The sequence below is a fragment of the Tachypleus tridentatus genome, chromosome 2, assembly GCF_004210375.1.
Source record: "Tachypleus tridentatus isolate NWPU-2018 chromosome 2, ASM421037v1, whole genome shotgun sequence".
NCBI classification, from domain to species: domain Eukaryota; kingdom Metazoa; phylum Arthropoda; class Merostomata; order Xiphosura; family Limulidae; genus Tachypleus; species Tachypleus tridentatus.
In genome coordinates, this window is record NC_134826.1 from 92,166,981 (window position 1) to 92,187,446 (window position 20,466).

Sequence of the window (20,466 nt, forward strand, 5' to 3'; positions counted from 1 at the left end):
ATGGATGTTTCCAACAATATGACACCAAAGCAAAGACACCAGGGAAACACTTTCCCTAAAGGTTTGTCTGAAAGAGAATGTAGTATAAGAAAATGAAGTGCAGGTGTTACAGTGGCTGAAGATTGTTGCTCAGAATCTTCAAGATGTGGTAATTTACCTACAAACTGTTTTTTCAATATTTTATTTTTATTTGGAGCATTCATAATAAGGAAAGAATATTTCAGCACCCACTGACCTCACCCACCATGAAGTCCTACAAGGGAACACACTACTCATGCCAAACAAAGACACTGCAGCAAAGCCAGGGTTACATGAGGACTATACTTAAACATTAGCATCAGATACAATGTCCACAACATCCATTGAGAGCATCCAACACTGGTACTTGATTGATCCTAGCCTAAGTGCATCAGCTGACTGACCTTAGGGAGCCACCCCAAGGCTGCCTGTCTTCAGGAATTTAAGGCCAAAGTGTTGTGTTAGGGTTGGACCCATCAACCACTAGGATCCTCTTCTCTCCTTCATGGGTCACCATGCATGGCAAACTCATGGTTCTGTTCTTTCTGTTTACCTCACCACATACAGGAATCCACAACAAGGGGGTGACAGAAAGAATACACAGGAATATCAGAAAGATGATATCTACACATATTCATAAAGCTTAAGATGTTCATTTAGCCAACTTTTCTTTCTTCTATTAGGGCTTTAATTACTAAATGCATTGTGTTTTTACATTGGAGAGAATATAATTTACATGAAAATGACTTGTCTTTGAAATCACATGACTGAGTATAGAACCATGTACCAATCTGTTGAATAAGAAAGAAACATTGTAGAAGGTAAGATGTAATGTGTGGGCATATGCCCACACATATGCAGAGTGGGCCAGAGATAGTTTGGATGAATCCCCTTTTTTCAGGATGCAAAACAATTATGACTTTGACATGCTTTGAATGTTGATTATGCTTTGTATTACATGCATTGGCATTTGATCTTGCAAATTAGAACACTCTTTTTTCAAGCATTCTGTGTATGGGCCTGAAGTGCACCAAAATGACAGACAAGCCACATGTGTCAAGATTATATTACTGAAGCTGCATCATGTTTATATTGTCCAGTTAGAATTTTAATCAAAACTAAGTTCTTGACTTAGAAATAATTTGTGATGTGATAGCAAGGAGAATTCTCTGTTAACTTGAAAATTACCTAAAAAGGTCGAAACATTGTTCTCTGCTTTATTTTGGTAAAAGTGCTAATACGTATACCAGCTGTCCTGAGATGCATCTTGACTTCGAAGTTATTTAAAATTATGATTTGTTGTTTATAAAAGCTTGAGCCAATCATTTTCAAACTGTGAGTATATTTTAAACACAAGAGTTCAAATAAATACTGTTTTGTTTGGAGGAACAGTGGTATTAATGTTTCATTTATTCCTAGTGTAGAATTAAGGATTTGTTACAGTATTATTACAATTAATTTCACTTGCACTTCAAAGAGATCTAATACTTCTCATTTTTATACTCCTATTAAAAATATTTTATAAAGTTCAAATAATTTTATTCCTTAATGTAAAAGAAGTATTTAAAATAAATGTACAATAATGATTTTTTTTCCCAATGATATGTGATATAATTTTACTATATTTAAGAAAATATTTCAGTAAATTATAATTATTAAGTACAAGGACAATTAGTTGACTGTGACTTTGTTTGCACAATTAGAAACAGATGTATACAAACCTAAAAAGTAGCCAATTGGAGAGAAATGAAAGTAAGATATCTTGTTCAATTGATTTAGTGGGGGTACTCCAGTTTCAGCTGAACTAAGCAGAGATTTATTGTAAGCATCATATTGTAAAGCAAAACAATAGTAGGAACCCTGACATTACCTACATGTTTTAATAAAATTAACAAACTATCAAATAGTTTCTTTGAAGAAAAAATGCTTTTAATTTTTAAAAAACTTATTAACAAATTGCTTGAATTTATAATAAATTTCAAAATAAAATAAATGCAGCAGAACATTAAGATTAAACTTACTTTTAATTCAACAAATTAATTTAATTTTCCATTGATCATAAAGCAAGTTTCATAATACAAAGTTAACTTGTAATGCATTTGTGATTGTACATTTTGAAAGATATTTGATCTAGATAATCAGACATCTATATATATTACTTTAAGTGTCAAAGATTCTTTTTCTTTTATAAATAAGCAATGTATTTACAATAACTTCTACATTTTACTTGTTATTATCAGTAGGGTATTTTGATTTCTAAAGAAATAAACCAACAGATAAAAAAAATTAACTTTAATTATTAGACACCTTTTACAAAGAAACTAATATACTTACAGTATCTCCAAATCCTAACATTGAGAAGTGCCCACTGGTATGCATACCAAGTCACCCCAAAAAAAACAAGTAGTTAACTGCAAGCTATTTTCAGTTTTGATATACTTTTTTCTTAACATAAAGAAGTTCTATGATGGCAAATAAAAGCTATCAAAATCTATTACAATTCATTAAAGTAGTTTTTATTTTTATGATATTTATTATTATTTACAATTAAAAGGTTTACTGGGATTAAAGTAACAGACATTGAGATTACTACAGACCAATGAAATATTATTTTGATGGTATCATATGAAACAGTGTCACATGGTTACAACCTTTAAATATTAATAAAACAAATCGCTAATAAAGTACATAATTAATGAGCAGTACTATTAAGAATAACTGAGTGATCACAACTAAACCAATACATCATCTTGGAAACACCAGTTTATTGGGAAGCAAAAGTTTTGGAGTCTCACGGACCATTCCCCCCAGATGAAATTGCTTGGAACTATGCCCACCAGCAAAAATTTTAAATCAGATAAGGTAATAATAAAATCAAGTTAATGAAATTTCTTCACTTGTAAAGAATTTTATAGTAATATGATACAAGTTAGCTTTAGCCCAAACCTTAAGTTACATTCTGTTTAGACATAAGCACTTAATACCTATGAAAAAATGCAGCAAGACTAACAGTAATTTTTGTTATTAAGGTTGTAAGTAATTTTATGCTCTTTGTGTTTTTTTATCTTTTCAAACTGAGACAGTTTATTGTCAAACAATCTGTAACTCAAGAAACACATTTTTCTTAAACTATTTCCATACCAAATTGTTTGTTGGTCCATGAGATACACACAAAAATATCACAGGTATTGCAAGTAATTTACTAATGACCTCTGAGGTTTCCTATTATATTTAACAAAAAATGACTGATTTCACTCAATATTTTGCCAATACTTTGCAATGAATGTTGTAATAAGCAAAAACATAAAATTACTTAATATGATGCATTCTGTGGTCAGACTGAGAGTAAACAGTATTAAAACAGGTTGGTAACTGTCATATTAATGACTACAGCTAAACTAATGAGGAGAATGTCTCCCCATTTGCTTTTAAATCGGTATTTCAAAATTACTTTTGTACCAAATTACTTGTGGGTCCAAAAGGTTTTGAATTACAATGTCTTTTATAACAAATAAGTAAAAGAAAAATGTAAACATCAATGAACATCAACACTTTAATTGGTCTCATTTATTGTTACTGGAATTTTCTATGTATTTTACAATTAAAATAAGTGATTTCACCAAATTTTATGAGATTTTGTAACAGACAAAAAAAATTACTCTATGTAATGCAATATGTGGACCTTACCAGTAATGAATAGAATAAAAACAAGTTGACAGATTGAGGGTTAAGCTGACCAACATGTGAGGTTTCTAAAACAACCTGAAGAATAATATCACACAACAGTTGGTTATTATCCTTGTTGTTCTTGTTACGAATGATAACTTCTTCCTTGGTTATAAACATGACAGTTAAAGATGTTGTATGAAGCATTTTACAAATCATGAAATCAATCATGAAAAACCTACAAGTTCCAAAAATCTGTATAAATTTAGAAAAAGTAGCAACAAATATGGTACACTTGGTAGTGAGCAGATAATGATGTGAACACAAGTAAGAAATGATGACATATCTTACCATTGTGAAATTATCAGTAGTTATACATAAATATTGTGAAAAGATGACTAGCATCTCATCATTCATGAAAATTCACTCACTGTTTTGAGGCATGTTGGTGACTAAAAACTTATCCACAAGAAATCACTCTCTGCATAAGAATGTGATGATTAATAAATCATCATCCGTAAGAAGCCACTCACTGCCTAGTGACATGATGACGATTAACAACTTACCATCTATAAGAATCCAGTGCTCAGTTAGGGCCCAGATACATACAACAGTAATAGACAGAGCAAATGAAACTAGTTCTCCAGCTGTAAACCTTCCATAGATTCCAAAAGAGATTCTGAATGGAAAATTAAAACACAATACAAATTACTTCTTTGTCTTGAAAGGTTTAAGATGGTACAAAGAATTAAAAATGCTAGTGCAGAAAAGAGAGAAACTATGTAGCTGAAAATCTTCACTTTAATAAAACTTTTCCTAAAAATAGCAACTAGGACATACAAAATCTTTATTAAAATGAAATCAGTCAGAAGAAAGTTAACATTTTATTGAGAAGTGAACTATTGTCATATAGTTAGTTCGTGGTGTTTGTTTTTAATAGATTTTCTTTCAATTTTCTTGAATATTCCATTATCTTATCTTACAGCATGCAAGAAATTTGTTTTAATAATAAGCTTTTTTTATTTTATACATTTAGCTAATCACACATTATAAAAAAGAATGAGATTAAGGTATAAAACGTACAAGTTCTCAAGAAGTCCTGAAGGTGTGGGCAAGAGCTGGCTTAACTATACACATCACTCTTTAAAACTTTAATACAGTTATTTAAAATTTCTTGAAGGTGAATTTACTGTGATAAACCATTTCAAACCCTTTTGTAAATTAAAAAATAATGCATTTAGAAACAAATAATTTGTGTTAAGAAATGTATTCAAGAAATCCAGTTTTAGTAATCTCATAATCAGTTGTATTAGAAACAAAAATTGAGACTACACAAGATTTTCAAAAATCATGTTTACAAAATTGCTTACTTGCATTTCAGATATACATTCCTTGAACCTTAGCTACAATGATTACTAGAACTCGGGGAAGAGAAACATTTTTCAAATAAATATCAAAAAGGTAAAAGAACAATTTATAGATTTTGGAAATCCAGAAAAGGATTTAGTTCATACGAAAGGAGAAAAAAGATAGCAAAAACAGGGAAGCAAAAAAATAAGTAAAAAGAAAGTAAAAATAGGGGAAATAAAAAAACAAGGAAAAAAAGAAGCTGTATATTAATCATTGTTTTGTGTTACTGAAGTTGTGCTGATATGGCACAATCAGTAAACCAGTCAGACATGAATGACAAATTACAAAATTTTAGGAACCTGTGATTTTTTTTGAAAGAATATATTTATATCTGCTAAAATTGTAAAAGACCATCAGAGGTGTGTTACTGCATTCATGCAGTTCAATGTGGGCCTCACAAATTTAATATAATATTCAGTTATAAATATTAATAAACTTCTAAACATGGTATGTTTGTTTAAAATAACAACACAAAACCTTAGTTTTCATACTTTACTTCCATTTAGTTAAATATTCTCTGAAAACCAGCAAGCCCTTAAGTATAACTCTACAATAAATTAATTGACTGATCCCAACTTACTTAGTGCCATCAGAACATAGCCTAATAACGTACCGACACATCGGCAACAACAGGAAAGCCAGTGCAATGGTTGCAATGACTGCAAAATAATAAAAATTAAACACGTTATAACCACAACACAGCAAAAAATAAATACAAATAGTTAGAGAGACAGATTAAATATCATTAAATTTAATAGAATAATATTGGTCCACGAAGAAGAATGCGGAAGATAAAAGAGAAAATACAAAACTGTTCATATTAAACCTAAATGTGAAGTAATTGAAATACTGCCAGATGAAATAAAGTTGTTTATACAGGGTGTTCAGAAAGTCACTGTGCACTTATATATTTATTAACAGACAAAACTGCACAGTGACTTTCCTAACTCCCTGTATTTAAATGTTTCACTTGTACAAAAATTTTTTGTCTATAAAAAACTTAAACCTAATAATAATGACTTTTCTTGCACAGTAGTCATAAATTTATAATAAAATAAAATCTCAACGTAAAATTTTTGAAAAATAAAATACTGTAGAGACAAATTATAAATTAAACTACATTTTTTTATTGTGATTACATTCAGTTTATTCATCCATAATGCACCCTTAAATAAGAATATGATGACTAATAAAGGTCCAAACTTACTGGCTGTACAAATGGCAAATCATATTTGCATTGAATAAAAAAAAAAAATGTAAGGAGAGATATTGATGCTCCAAGGGATAGATATAAAGTTTAGAGTGTGTCTAATGTCTGTACATCTGAAAAGAATAATTAAACAGATCTTAAAATTTGCAACTACAAATATAGCAAAACTGAGAGAAGACTATCCATACAAACATTTTTCTCAGTTATTTAGGAAAGTGTTTTCTTAACTGGATAAGTGTATTCAGACATTTATTTAATAGAATATTATTATTCAGATATATATTTATATAACAGAAAAATACTATTCAGATATACATTTATATAACAAAAAAAGACTATTCAGATAAGTCATTTACTTAACAAAATTCTATTCAGATATTTATTTAAGAGAAAACTGTCAATACAATTCACACAAACCAAAATTAAAAGTACATACAAATAACAACACAAATATAAATCAATAAGGTGACAGTGATTATTAACTTCCACAGTTTTGTTAACAACTTCTCGATCCTCATCTACTAAACAACTAACTTAACTGGTTACATCAGTTTGCAGGAGCAAAACCTTTAAAATTAATTTCAACTGGCTTTCTTCCATATATATCAGATAACGATAATGTTGCATTTCTGTTTTGTGAACATTTTTATCTTTTGTTACAATATGTGAAAAGTCAGATTATGAATACAAAAAAATTGATGGAAAAAAGATTAACTACAATGCTGGAAAACTTTTCCAATTTCTTTTGGAATGCCCTTAACATTAGAAATTGCATGTAAACATCCATGATATAGTCATAATGAGAAGAATAAATAGAAAAAGAAATAAACTTAAATCAGAGTTTGTTATGATTTTCATATATTTATATAAAAATCATGAATTTTGACATGTAACTATTAATTATGCTAATTCAGATCTAATATGTATTAAAGTCAAATGTCAATTTGTGAGTGTTTGGGGAACACCATTTTTATTGACACTCAAAAGAGTGTACTTGAAAATTATTTTCTCAACATGTGATTGTTTTTCTTTTATGAAGAAGAATAAATTTAGTGAACAAAATTAATATTAAAACAAACAAGAACAATCAGAGATTGCATACTCTTCCACTGTTCCATTTCAAGATTGTGTGTTTATAGAGGTTAATCTAAAATTTTACCTTCTAAAATTCAGAAACTCCTTTTAAGGTCCATGATAATCAGTGATCCAGATCATTTTCTGAAGCATGATGAAGAGTCTCACTCAACATTAATGTGTTCAGAAATTTAGTACAAATCTGATCAGAGATATTAACCAGAAAATTTGAAAATGCTAATTACATAAAATGCTTGAAAATGAGAATTACATAAAATGCTTGAAAATGATTCAGAATCCAAATTTAGACCAAATTTGAGAAGAATATGATATTTATAGGAATATACAATAAAACTATGATTTTTAATTATTTTCTTTAATTTTTTGTGCTTTTATGCCATTTATCTTACAAAAATATGAGCATTTCACATATACTGTCACATGAAAAGCAGTTTTTTCTGTCCTTGTTTATTTAAAAATAACTAAACATTAGCTCACTGTTTAGGTGATATAATGGCAACACCAGATAAGAATGACTATTATAATAATATTTCAACTACATCATATATAATATAGCCATTATGGTCTCTTTAGGTCAGTTTAGATTTCACAATCATAATGTAGAAATGTGAATAACAAGACTGTTTTGCATAATTCTGTCCTTATTTCAGTTTTTCTATTGACTTATAAGTTGCTAAGTCAGGTGAAACAAAAATACTACATCACTTTGTATTGTGTGAATATAACCATGTTTATGTACTCATTTACTTTGTGTACATTGGCTTTAATCTAATATGTTCATTAGTGTTATCAAAACACATCTAACTTTAGCATGGTGGTAACTTTTATACTTAAATTAAACATGATACATATTTACCTATTGTTAAGCTACGCACATTTCACTTTAGGCTTCTGTGGATACAGTTATAAAAAAATGAAAAAGGTCATTTAACTTTTCAGAATAACCAACTACTGAATATTGTTTTTACCTGAAATAGATGGTAGCACAGTCTTAGTCATAAGTAAATATAGCACGATCTGTGCACTGTCACACATTGTTATGCACTAATAATGACTTGAGTGATTACTTCAGAAGCCTTCTGTTGTAAAGAAAACACACTCATCAAAACTCAACAAAATGTAACAGTTGGTTTCAACTACAAAAATACTGGCTATAGCTCTGATTATTCAAAAGCAAATAAACAACAGAATGCTCAGTCACTCTTTGGTTATTGGTGAGCATAAAGCTATAAAATGGGCTGTATGTGTGTTCTTATACTGTCATAAGCCTGCAGACTTATTATTGAGCTTCATTTTTCTGGGGAGAGGATCATTCTTCAAAGTCTGTCTCGAGAGTAATCTGAAATATTCTCCATGCAAATCTTACTTCCAAAACTGCAGGAAACATTATGGAAAGTATCCATGTAAGGACACTAGTACAAAATAAACTACATACACACACTTGCAAAGAGTCTAAAATCTAAAACTGAATTTCTTAATTGAGAAGAAAATATTAAAAAACATACCAAAACATGTTGAATGCAGCAATAGTTCAAATTATATGTTTGTGACGTAAAAATACAAAGTATGTAGTTTTGTACAAATTAATGATACTGAAAAGCTAGAATTTAAAATAAAAACCTTTTATCTTTTCTATTTGTTGAGCTATCGCTATATTTAGTGAATCATACACAGTGGCCCCTCTCATCTCTTTCTATTTTTGGAAACAGTCCCTTATATGTATGTAATGTAAACAACCAATTGAGAGCTCAGAAAGTCCCTTTAGTGATTTTCTCAGACATTTTCAAATAACATTCTCTCTTTCTTACGCAACAAATTTTTTTGCTGCTACATTGAATATTTAGTTTCTTTGAAACATCATATTTTTTTAAGATACAAGTATAGCTTAATTACTAAACTTGATAAATTATAATGGAATTCTATGGCATAAATAAAGTAATTTATGATTTTTTTGGTTATTCACATGTATATATACATAAAACCTTAAAATAATTATTTCTTTTCACATCTTCAACATGCAAAATTCTATAAGGCTTAGCAACCTATAACAAGCACCATAAGAGTTCAAAGGTCATAACTGGAAGAGAAGTGTATTATTTATTTACTGTTTTACATTTTAATAAAAATAACTAAGAACTTATTTCTAAATAGTATTACTTTACATAGATATATAATGTCTAATAATTGAAATGTGACTGTATATTACAAAATACAGCCACTTTGTAAAAACTTAAGGTCAATTTTATATTACTGGATACCATAAATGCATGTGTGCCATGTTATAGCAACTTCTGTATTGTTAGCAACGCACAGCTGAAAAGTCAATATAATAAATCTACAAAAATGTGTAATGTAACAAGATTTAAATTGTTTATTCCAAACATTTCTGCTTTCATGTTACAATCTGTAGTCATTCTGGAACAAAAAAGGCATAACTCATATTTATTTCCTAATTTTATGTGGTGGTTAAGAGACTGGTCAAATCAAATGAATCCATACAGGGATTAATTGGTGAATATAAAATAAAAAGCTTTTTCTTAAGAAATGTTTTATTATTTGGACATTATAAGAATTTTGCATGCAGAATCTGAAATTTTTCTGATGCATAAAAGTTCTTTTTAATCTTAAAATGAAAATCACTTTGTATGTCAGAGAAGCAACATGTAAAAATAAAAAAGGCATGAGAAAAACATTGCTTAACAAACCTTACAATTTTATCATAAAATTTGATATTTTTTTTATATGAAAGCATTGTTAGTTTACTGGTAGTTCCAAACTTCATGAACCTACAATTACTAATTTAAAACTAATAGCATGAAAACTAAACAAGCATAAAATGGTTACAAGGTTGGTTCTCTCAAGTTGAGAGTTCAATGATCTCACTAGGCACTAAATGTCTGGTGATAAATTTGTTAAATGTCATCACTGCCATAAGGTCAAGATATTGTTGAATTAACACCAGATGCATGAAATATAAACTTGGATAACTGTCTCACATGAAAGCGGGGTTATAAAAGAACTGCTCTTTTACATCAAACATGAACATGAAACATTAATACATTTCCACCCCCTCTTCTCTCAGCCTTAAACATTTTATACAAGGTATATCAGTATCCATGGGTAACATAACATTCTTTTTTTAAAAAGAAAACACTATGAAATAAATCTTAGTGTAATAATGACATAAAATCACACCTGCATGTTAATTACAATTTAACAAAGAGCATTCACTGCATTAAAGGAAAAAACAGTTCAAAAATCTTTCTTTTAATGGTACATAATTAATTGACTTGAAAAACATTCACATAATTTAAAAAATTGTTTATATACTTATATCATGAGGTAACAATCATAAAATTAAAATTAATAATATATCTAACTGAAACTAGATTTTAAAATTATACATTTGCACAAGCATACACATTTAGAACATATTTTTAACAATCTTTACATGCAGAATTAAAAGTTTTAAAAATAAACTATAATTGAAATTTATCATTTTAATAAAAAATACACAAGTGCTATGGGCAAATATTTGTAGTTCTATTAAAACAATTTTTCTACTGCACAAGATTTTAGGCTATACTAGATGCTCAAACTACAAAAAAAACACTTAATATTTGATCATACAATTCAGAAACATTTTGAGCAATTAAAAACATTCCACATCAATCTGTTAGGAAAGATATTTTTACTTTAAATGTTGAGTACACTTGCTACTATCTGGATTAAAATTATTATTTTAATCAACAGTTGAATGATATATGGACTTCACATTTATTTTTTGTCACTAAACTTGCAATTGGCCAATGAAGATTATTGCTTTAATCAACAACTCACTATTACTGAAACAAAACCACTGTATTAATAACAACTTTCTATTGTTGGAACAAAAACTAGTGTTTTAATCAATAACTAAACTCACTACTTTCTTGATTTTGACAATTTCTTTCATTCTGCTTTTGTTTAGCATTTCGTTCCATGTTTAATGATCTGGAAATAAAAGTAGATATATTTTTGTTTAAACATCAAAATTCAGTTCAATAACATTTTTCAAAATTGAATATAAATATGAAATCTTACTTACATATCGATTCACTATGATGAGTAAAAGACAACTCAAAAAAAAAAAGAAGATATGAATAATTAAGACTTTTATTCTCCTTAAAGAACTTACAACAATATTACTGATTTACATATGGCTGTGTGGCTTATACAATAAAATTATAACCACTTTAGATTTGTTTTCAATATTTCCATAGATACAACCTAAAATCCTATTTGCCCTACCACTAACAACAGCACGCTACTCATATGTATTAAAAGAATGATTAACTATAATATTAAGATCCTTTTCTTTCATGACACTGTGAAGGTTATTCCCACCCAAATTATACTTATAATTGAAATTATGATAACCAGCATGCATTACTTTGCATTTATTATAATTAAAACTCACTTGCTATTCATTTGCACATTCTATAAATGATCTAAATCCTTCTGTAAATAACAGCATCCTCTTCACAGCTAGCAACACTCAAGATCTTAATAACATCTGCAAACTTAAGTAATTTATTGACCATTCTTTTATGTGTCATTCATGTAATTATCAGGAGCAAAGGTTCTAAGATTGAGCCCTGAGGTACCCCACCTATAACATTAAACCAGTCTGACTGAATTGTATTTGCAACAATGCTTCTATTCAATTAACCAAATTACCCTCCACATCTAAATATTTTTTTACAAGCCTTTTATATGGCGTTTTGTCAAATGCATTCTGAAAATACACATACCCCAAACCTACACCTTACCTTCATCTACATATGTAGTAACCTTTTCGAAGAGTATCAAATGATTTGTAATGCAAAATTTTCCTTTAGTGAAACCATGTTGGCTATCCAATAAAATTCAAAACTTTGTTAAATGTCTTTGCACAGCAACTTCTATTAGACTTTCCAAAACTTCTCCCACGACTGATGCAAGACTAATGGGCCTATACTTACTGGGACAATTTTGTCACCCCCCTTGAAAACAGGAGTGACACTAGGTAACTTCCAATTGTCTGGTTCCTGACCACTATTCAAGGACTTACAAAAAATAATAGAAAGTAGCTTGTACATCTAATCCTTAACCTGCTTCAAAACTCTAGGGGAAATATTATGTGGCCCAGGAGATTTATTAATTTTTAAATCCCCGATTTTTTTCTTAACAAGCTCAGAATTAATACAGTCACTTTGTTTGATCTTTTTTCCAGCTATCAACTGTTCATGATGTAAAATACTGCTTAAATTCTGATTAGTGAAAACTGAAGAAAAACAAAATTTAATAATTTAATATGAGCCTTTAGTTGTCATCCGTTAAAGGTACTACCTCTATCCTAACATTTTATCTACCCTTAGTAAAAGCTTTACTGTTAATTTTTACATTTTTAGCCAACATTTTTTTTTTATCAAACATCAATTTTAATGTCCTAATGTACTGTTGCACCAGCTTTCTCGACTTTCTAAGCCTCCCATCACAGAAATCAGTTTAAATTTCTTAAATTTATGATGCTTTTCTTTAACCCTTACATTATAGGCTTGGTGAGATTCACTCACATCATAAATACGAAAGTATCCAAGACAGTAATTACACTATGATGTTTGCTAGTGTACCCATATGTTTACAAAACTTTGCAAGTTACTGGTAAACATTACAAGGTTTGGAGGCACAAAATATTAGGTTTTTGAATTAAGTAATAAGATTTTTTAAATAGATATTCTAGTAACATTTTTTTTTTTTTTTTGGAATGTTGACTATCCCATACGCAGAGTAATTTTCATTTTAAGACTAAAAATACTTTTATGCATCAGAAAATTTTCAAATTTCACATGTGAATTCTTTATAACCTCTAGATAATTACAAAATGTTTTTCATACAAAAACTTTACATTTTATCTGCTACTTACACTATCATATCAGAATCTTTATATGTGTTCGATTAATTTGACCTATATCCTAATCTCCATAAAAATTTAGAAAATAAATATAAATTATGTTTTGGTTATTCTTGAATAACTACAGAAATATAACTGTTTAGTCTAAATAACTTAAATGTCATAACATTGTACATTTACATTTATTTATTATATTGACCTTTCAACAATTGCTGACTAACATCACAGAAGTTACAATGACGTAGCACACATGCACTCATGTTACCACATTCAAGAGTACAAACCTGTCCTTTACAATGTTACCTGTTTTGACAATATTTTAGTGGACTAGTATTTTGTAAAATTCAGTCATATTTCATAGTTAATACATTATATATCTGTATATATATATTACTACTTACATATAAATTTTTAAATTTATTTTCTTAAAATATAAAGAAGTAAAGCAAACAATTCTCTTCTAATTATGACCTTTGTACTCAGTTGCTGCTTGTCATAGACTACTAAGCCTTAAGTAATTTTGCGTATAGAGGATATGAAATGAAATGAGTTTTTAAGGTTTATATATATATATACACATTTGAATAACAAAAAAACATAACCAAACACTACAAGATAACACCCAGTTTGTAACCTGATATATGAAGCTAGAGGAAATATTACCCATCTGATAAAGAGGACTACAGGAGATTGCATCTAGTCTATAACCTGATACAGGGTAACTGAAGGAAATAACATCCAGTTTGTAATGTAATAATACCAGATTACAGGAAATAAAATCCAGTACGTAACTTGATACAGAGGGTCCAGAGACCACAGCATTCAGTCTATAATCTGCTGTACAAGGACTAGAGAAATTAATATCTCATTTGTAATATGATATAGCAGGACCACAGGAATAGACATCCAGTTTGTGATCCAATATAGCAGCACAACTGGAATAAAACCCAGTTTATAATCTTATATAGCAGGACCATATGAATTAACGCTTAATTAGTGATCTGAAATAACAGGACTACACAAAATAGCATCGAGCTGTTTTCCAATGCTCAATGTACATTACAAACAGATACAAAACCCCATACCATTAAGTAGCAAATTAATTTGAGATAAAATTTGGAAGTTGGGCAAATACTCATAATGGTAAGCTTGTGGATTTTGCTACAGAAAAAATGAAATATGTATGGTCTGTCACTAAACTGCACTGTAGCTTTACAGCACACACAGTAAAATATCAAAACTGATATATTATTCTTAAATAGTGTTATCTGATGTCACTACTGCACCCACTGCCTAAAATTGCAAAGCATGATTTTTTTTCTCTTTTAAAGTATGGTATCAAACTATAGAAATCTCAGGGCACTGAGCCCTTTGTACTACAGAATCACAATTTTAACTGTTTTGAATATTTATTATAGTATCATTACCTATCTTTTATCTAAACTGAAGTTTTTCTTCATCTAGAACTGGATACATGACTTGTTAAGCACTAACATGTTTATTTAGGCTAGGATCTTTTCTTAAATGGAACAAGTCCTCACTTTGTATATAGTTGAGTTTCTGCTTATTTAGTCATATTATAACTATGCAAGATCAAACTCCTCATACAGTAAAGACAAATTCTTGTTGAATCACTGGCAAATATAGAATTCCTTAATGTATATATATTCTGAGGGTGAAATCCCAAATTTACCAAGATGAAAAGTTCATAAAGAATTAAGATGCTTCTTAAACTAATGCTGCAAATATGAAATATCTAATAAAAAAATTCTTATGTATAGAAGAGCTACAATCTTTCTTTAATAACAAAACCTTTGTTTAACAAGAACTAAATCCTTGTTTTATACAGAACAATAATAATTCTTTGATAGTCACTATGCAACAAGAGTTATTACAAATTCATCCAAGCTAGTCATTAACTTGTTGGTACTCTGAGCGAAATTGAGGTATAACTGTTCAGAACACAACATTGTACAATATGTCATTTGGTTGGTTGGTTGGTTGATTTAGGCTATCTGTGCCAAACATCCAGTAAAAAGTTAAAAGTAAATTTAGGAAAATTCATAAAAGGATATTAAGATAAAAAACTTAACAACAAATAAAAATAAATAGCATAAAACCAATGTTTACATCTAGTCTACAATGTTAAGAGAAAAACTACAGTAATTCAAGTTGTAAAGGACTTTCTGCAGCATAACTGTAATTATCATAACCTACCAGGAAGACTAACAGGTAAATACAAAAACCACCATCAGTCACCTGAAGTTGGTTTTCCAGTCCTGGTTCTGAGTTATTTGATGTTACAGCCAGTTTCTAATTTCAAATTGAATGAGATGAACTATGATTTTTAAAAGGGAGCCACATTAAAAAGGTGTAATGTATAAATTAAAAAACATAAATGGTATTAAAAAGATTAATGGCCTTTAAAAAACTAAAAAACATTACCAAGGTGGACAGTGTCACCATCACCAATAACACTGTTTAACGTTATGGACAAACCTTGGGACAGAAGATGACTGAAATGGTGCCATCGTTGAGAGTCGTAGCAATGACAAGAAAGTAAAATGTGGCTCATTGTGATCTGAGTGTTACACAAACTAGATACTGGTGCATCAGATCCAGAAAAAAGAAAACAATGAGTTAAAAAACTGTGACCAATGTGAAGTCTAGTTCAAACAATTTCCTCTTTACAATCCTTACGGAAGTAAAACAACCAAAGTCAGAAGGAGGATACTGGTCAGCATCGTAATTCCATCTTTGCGAGTGGGGATATACCTCACTGCAAAAACTCCTTGAGTGGAGAAACCAGCGTGAATCTCTGACTTGGGGATGTTCTTCAAATCCCTCTAAGCAATAACTCCTCATGATGAATTCAAAGTAACATGAGGGGTAACCTCAATAGGTATATCCCCAATTGCCTTTGAATGCAACAGGAGTTCACTGTGTTGAGATGTGGATGTTTCCACCAATATGTCACCAGATGAAAGCTTCTTTACTAATTTTGGAGAGCCAGCAAGTCCTTCCAGTCCCTTCTGAATAAAAAAAGGGAGATATTTGCCCTACAGTGTTGTTTGACTGAAAGAGAATGCAATATAAAAAATGAGGTACAAAGGTGGTACAGATGGTGAGGTTTGCTACTCAGGATCTTCAAGATGTGGTCGTTTACCTATAGACTGTTTTTCACTATTTTATTAAGATTTTTAATTGGAGTATCCATAATGCAAAAAGGTATATTTTGATGCCCACTGACCCCAACCACCATGGAGCCCCAAGAGGAGACACACTACAATGTCAAACAAGGACACTGCAGCAATGCCAGGGTTTCATGAGCACTATACCCAAACACCAGCATCAGATACAATGCCCACAACACCTGTTCAGAACATTCAACACTGGTACCTGGTTGACCCTAGTCTGAGTGGACCAGCTGACTGACCCAAGGGGGCAACCCCAAGGCCACCCATCTACAGGAATTCAAGGTCAAAGTGGTGTGTTAGGGTTGGATCCCTCAACCATCAGGATCCTCTCCTCCCCTTCAAGGGTTGCCACACACAACAAATGTTGGTGGATATTTAGATCCCAGAAAGAACAGAACCTTCCTTGGGAAGTCCCCTCACCACGTACAGGAATCCACACCAAGGGGAATATGTCATATCAAAGATGAAAACCTTGACTTTCTATAGGATATAGATAATATATACTTAAATATAAGAGAGAGCTATTAATGAATTATGAAAGAGAAAATGTGACAGGTAGGTGTGGGAGGAGGTGCTGGTTTTCTATTTCACAGCTCTGTAACCAAACCAAATTGAAAACTATAAAAAATATGGTTTGTCTGAGCAATGATGATTTTATAGACAGTAATTTATATTTAATTTTACACTTTTTTAAGGTGGATAAAGTAGAGAAGATGACGTCCTAAGAGAAAATGTGTTACAATTTTTCTAAATATTGCCTTGTAAAATTAAGAACTTAAAACCTGTATGTTTTTAAAACTGTGAAACTCACTTAAAATTATTTTCCTTTATGGCTGATCACTAGCATACCAGCTAACATAACATTTAACTTTTCTCTGAATGAAATTTACTTTTGTTTCACTCTTGAATTGAACTTGCTTGGTCACCTATATTTATATTTTGTTCAATGAGGTCTCAAACATTCTATAAACTATGTGAGCAATACTATAAGGTAACAATACTCAGTTCAGGTAACAAGAAACACACAAAAGATTTGAGTAACATAATGCCAACAATATTATAAAGCCTAGCTACAAACCCAAACTTATCATAACTATTGCCTTTAAAATAATCATTTTTAACTCTCTTGGTATGAAAAGTACATTCAACATTAAACCACCAAATAAACTAAATAACTACTAAACTAAACAGTCATGCATGTCCACTTCCAACCCACTTTTCCTGCCTCACAACAATTTGTTTTAAAAATGAACACTACTAAAAATAATTGCACAGAATTTGCTCATTTTTTGCCAACTTGTAGTCATTTTCAAGAAAAAAAGATGGAGAAGTGCAGATATATAAAGAATATTACAAGATCTTTCAAAAAAAGTATATTATTAACTGAAAGTTTACTTTTTACTTGTAGACTAATCATAGAGTTAGTATGTAATTTCCCTCTCAAAAACTAGCCAAAATCCACATTTTTCAACATTTTTACATAATATAGCCTTATCTAACCTAATAAATTTCTAATTTTTACATTTTTAGCTACTTTTATAATAATAAATAAAGAATGCACATGAAAAACAAGAATTAGAAATATAGTATTTACCCGTGTATTTTGTTTTTTCCTGTAAACTGCTAATAAAATGTAAACTTTTGTTTTTTACTCTCACAGTACTACTATACTAAAGTTTTTACTTAGTTAAATAATGCACCTAATTACAAAGAATAACAACATGTAAAAAGCAGACAATATCCTGCAACTATCATAATTTTCTGGCTTTCTGACTATGAGATAATAGATGTTAAAAGTTCAACTAAGCTCATCCACATGTTTCCAATGGGAATAATGTTTGAACTGGAAGTAACATGTAAAATAAATAATTTTTGAACAGTGAACAATGTAATATACTAAGTCATTTGACAGATTAAAATTTTGGTGTGTGGTTTTTATTGGTTATGAATAACATAACAAATAGTATTAAACAAATGAGATTGCTGGGAGGTCTGATTTTCTACTTTATGGCCCTATAAAAAAATTGAAGACCACAAAAATTTGCTTTGCTTCAGTGAAAACTATATTATAATGAGTAATTTATATCAAATTTCCTACTTCTGGGAGGGTTTGTAAGTAAATTAGAGATAAAAGACCGAGAGAGCAAGTGTTACAATTCTCATAATGGGGAAGATTGAAGACTGTTTAAATATTTCTTCATAGAACTAAAACTTTTGTGATTCATTAACTATGGTTTGATGCCATGTTTATTCATATACAGTGATAATAAATCATTTTAATTATATTTTGAATGTGTATCTGTAAAATAATTGTAACACTTACAGAAAAGGGTACCTGTAGTAAATGAATGAACACTGTACTTGTAAATTGTTGAATGCTTGGAAGCTATGCCATAACTACTATAAATGTGGTTTAATGCTTGTAAACTGAGCTGCAACCCTACTGTAAGGGTTACTTGAATGCTTGTGAACTATGTTGTAACTAATTGTAAATACTTGGAAACTGTGCTGTAATTCTAATGTAATGATTATTTTAATACTTGTAATGTGTGCTGCAACTCACTATAAATGTGATCTGGTACTTGTAAACTGAGCCTTAACTTGACTCAACAAAGAAAAAAATGGTCAGAGCATAAAGACAGTGTGCAACAAAAGTGTGAGGTGTTGCCCACATGTCAGTCCAAACAATTTCCTTCAAAAGACAATGGAAATGATCAAGCAGAGAAAAGGTAAGGCACTGAATTTGATGCGAGGTCATCTGGAAAGATTGACAAGTAACCCCATCTAACAAAGAATATGCTAAACAGATGAGTTCACAAAAACATTCAGTAAGGGTAATGACAGAAATGTTGCAGGTGGAAGAGAAATTTCAGAGAATAAAGAGATAGGAATGGAAATCACACACACACACACAAAAGCAGTGCTGACCAAATAACAATAGATTGCATGAACAAGACAGAGGAAGCAATTAGGAAAAGCAAACAGATGGGAATAAAATCCTGGAGAAGGATGACAAACCTGTTTGAGAGCATTACTGGCCAATATGTCTGACACTGCCTCTGATAGATGTTAGCAAGAAACTTGATCCCTTGGAGCAAGGAAAGTAATAAGAACAGTAGACAACAAAAGAGGAAAAACAAAAGCTAAAGCTCTCTGACAAAACATGCAACACCCAATGTTTGCATGTTTGCAACCTAATGGGTTGAGAAAATATTTTACATGGAAGGTTGAAACGTTGTTCGCTCTTCTATGTAAAATATTTTCTCAACCCAAACAAGCCGTTTTTGCATATAAATTTCTCAACAAGTGGGTTTCTCGACATCACTGACCCAATGTTTGGCCTGAAAAGATTCCAGTGTTTGAGAATCCAAGAAAGGAAATACAGCTTGATGTTAAGCCCAAGGCATACATGGTAACATCACAAGAAGGATGGAGTATGCATGGACAGAGAAAAGTTGGGATAAAAATTATCCAATATGGACAGAAATATCTGGAGGGATTAACATAAAAATGAGAAGCAGGAATGAATTAATAAGTGAAGAGGAAGACAGGGGAAATAGAAAGAAAGTAACATACCTGAAAAACCATGTCCTGAAATCACAAAAAAGCCAAGATAGATTCTCAACAGTATGGAGAGGATACTTGATTTGGGACAGTGGTGAGAAAAATTGTCAAAATCCCTTTGTCATGAAAGAGATACATATGAAGTGTTATATCAAGTTCAGAAAATGATCCAGGCCATATGAGAGCTTTATTTCCTGTTGTTGTTATTTGACATTTTACAGCACAAAGCAACTAGACTATCTGTGTCAAACAACTAGTAAATAAATAAAACAAATGTGAAAGTATCACAAAGTGTAAAGGGAAAATAAGTTAAAACAAACAGTGGCTCAATGTCTGATTTATTTCCTGTCACTCATCAGTTGTTACAATCT

The 20,466-nt window shown here is 30.3% G+C and overlaps 1 pseudogene across 1 annotated transcript in view; it reads right to left on the reverse strand.

Annotated features, from left to right (window-relative positions):
• LOC143245562 (signal peptide peptidase-like 3) overlaps positions 1-20,466 on the reverse strand; it is a 38,046-nt pseudogene that overhangs the window by 12,552 nt on the left and 5,028 nt on the right. The window contains exons 3-7 of the transcript XR_013025639.1: positions 11,325-11,392; positions 6,302-6,417; positions 5,675-5,753; positions 4,251-4,363; positions 1,740-1,822 (exon numbers count right to left, since the gene is read on the reverse strand). The product of XR_013025639.1 is annotated as a signal peptide peptidase-like 3 (transcript). The remainder of the gene's footprint in view (positions 1-1,739; positions 1,823-4,250; positions 4,364-5,674; positions 5,754-6,301; positions 6,418-11,324; positions 11,393-20,466) is intronic.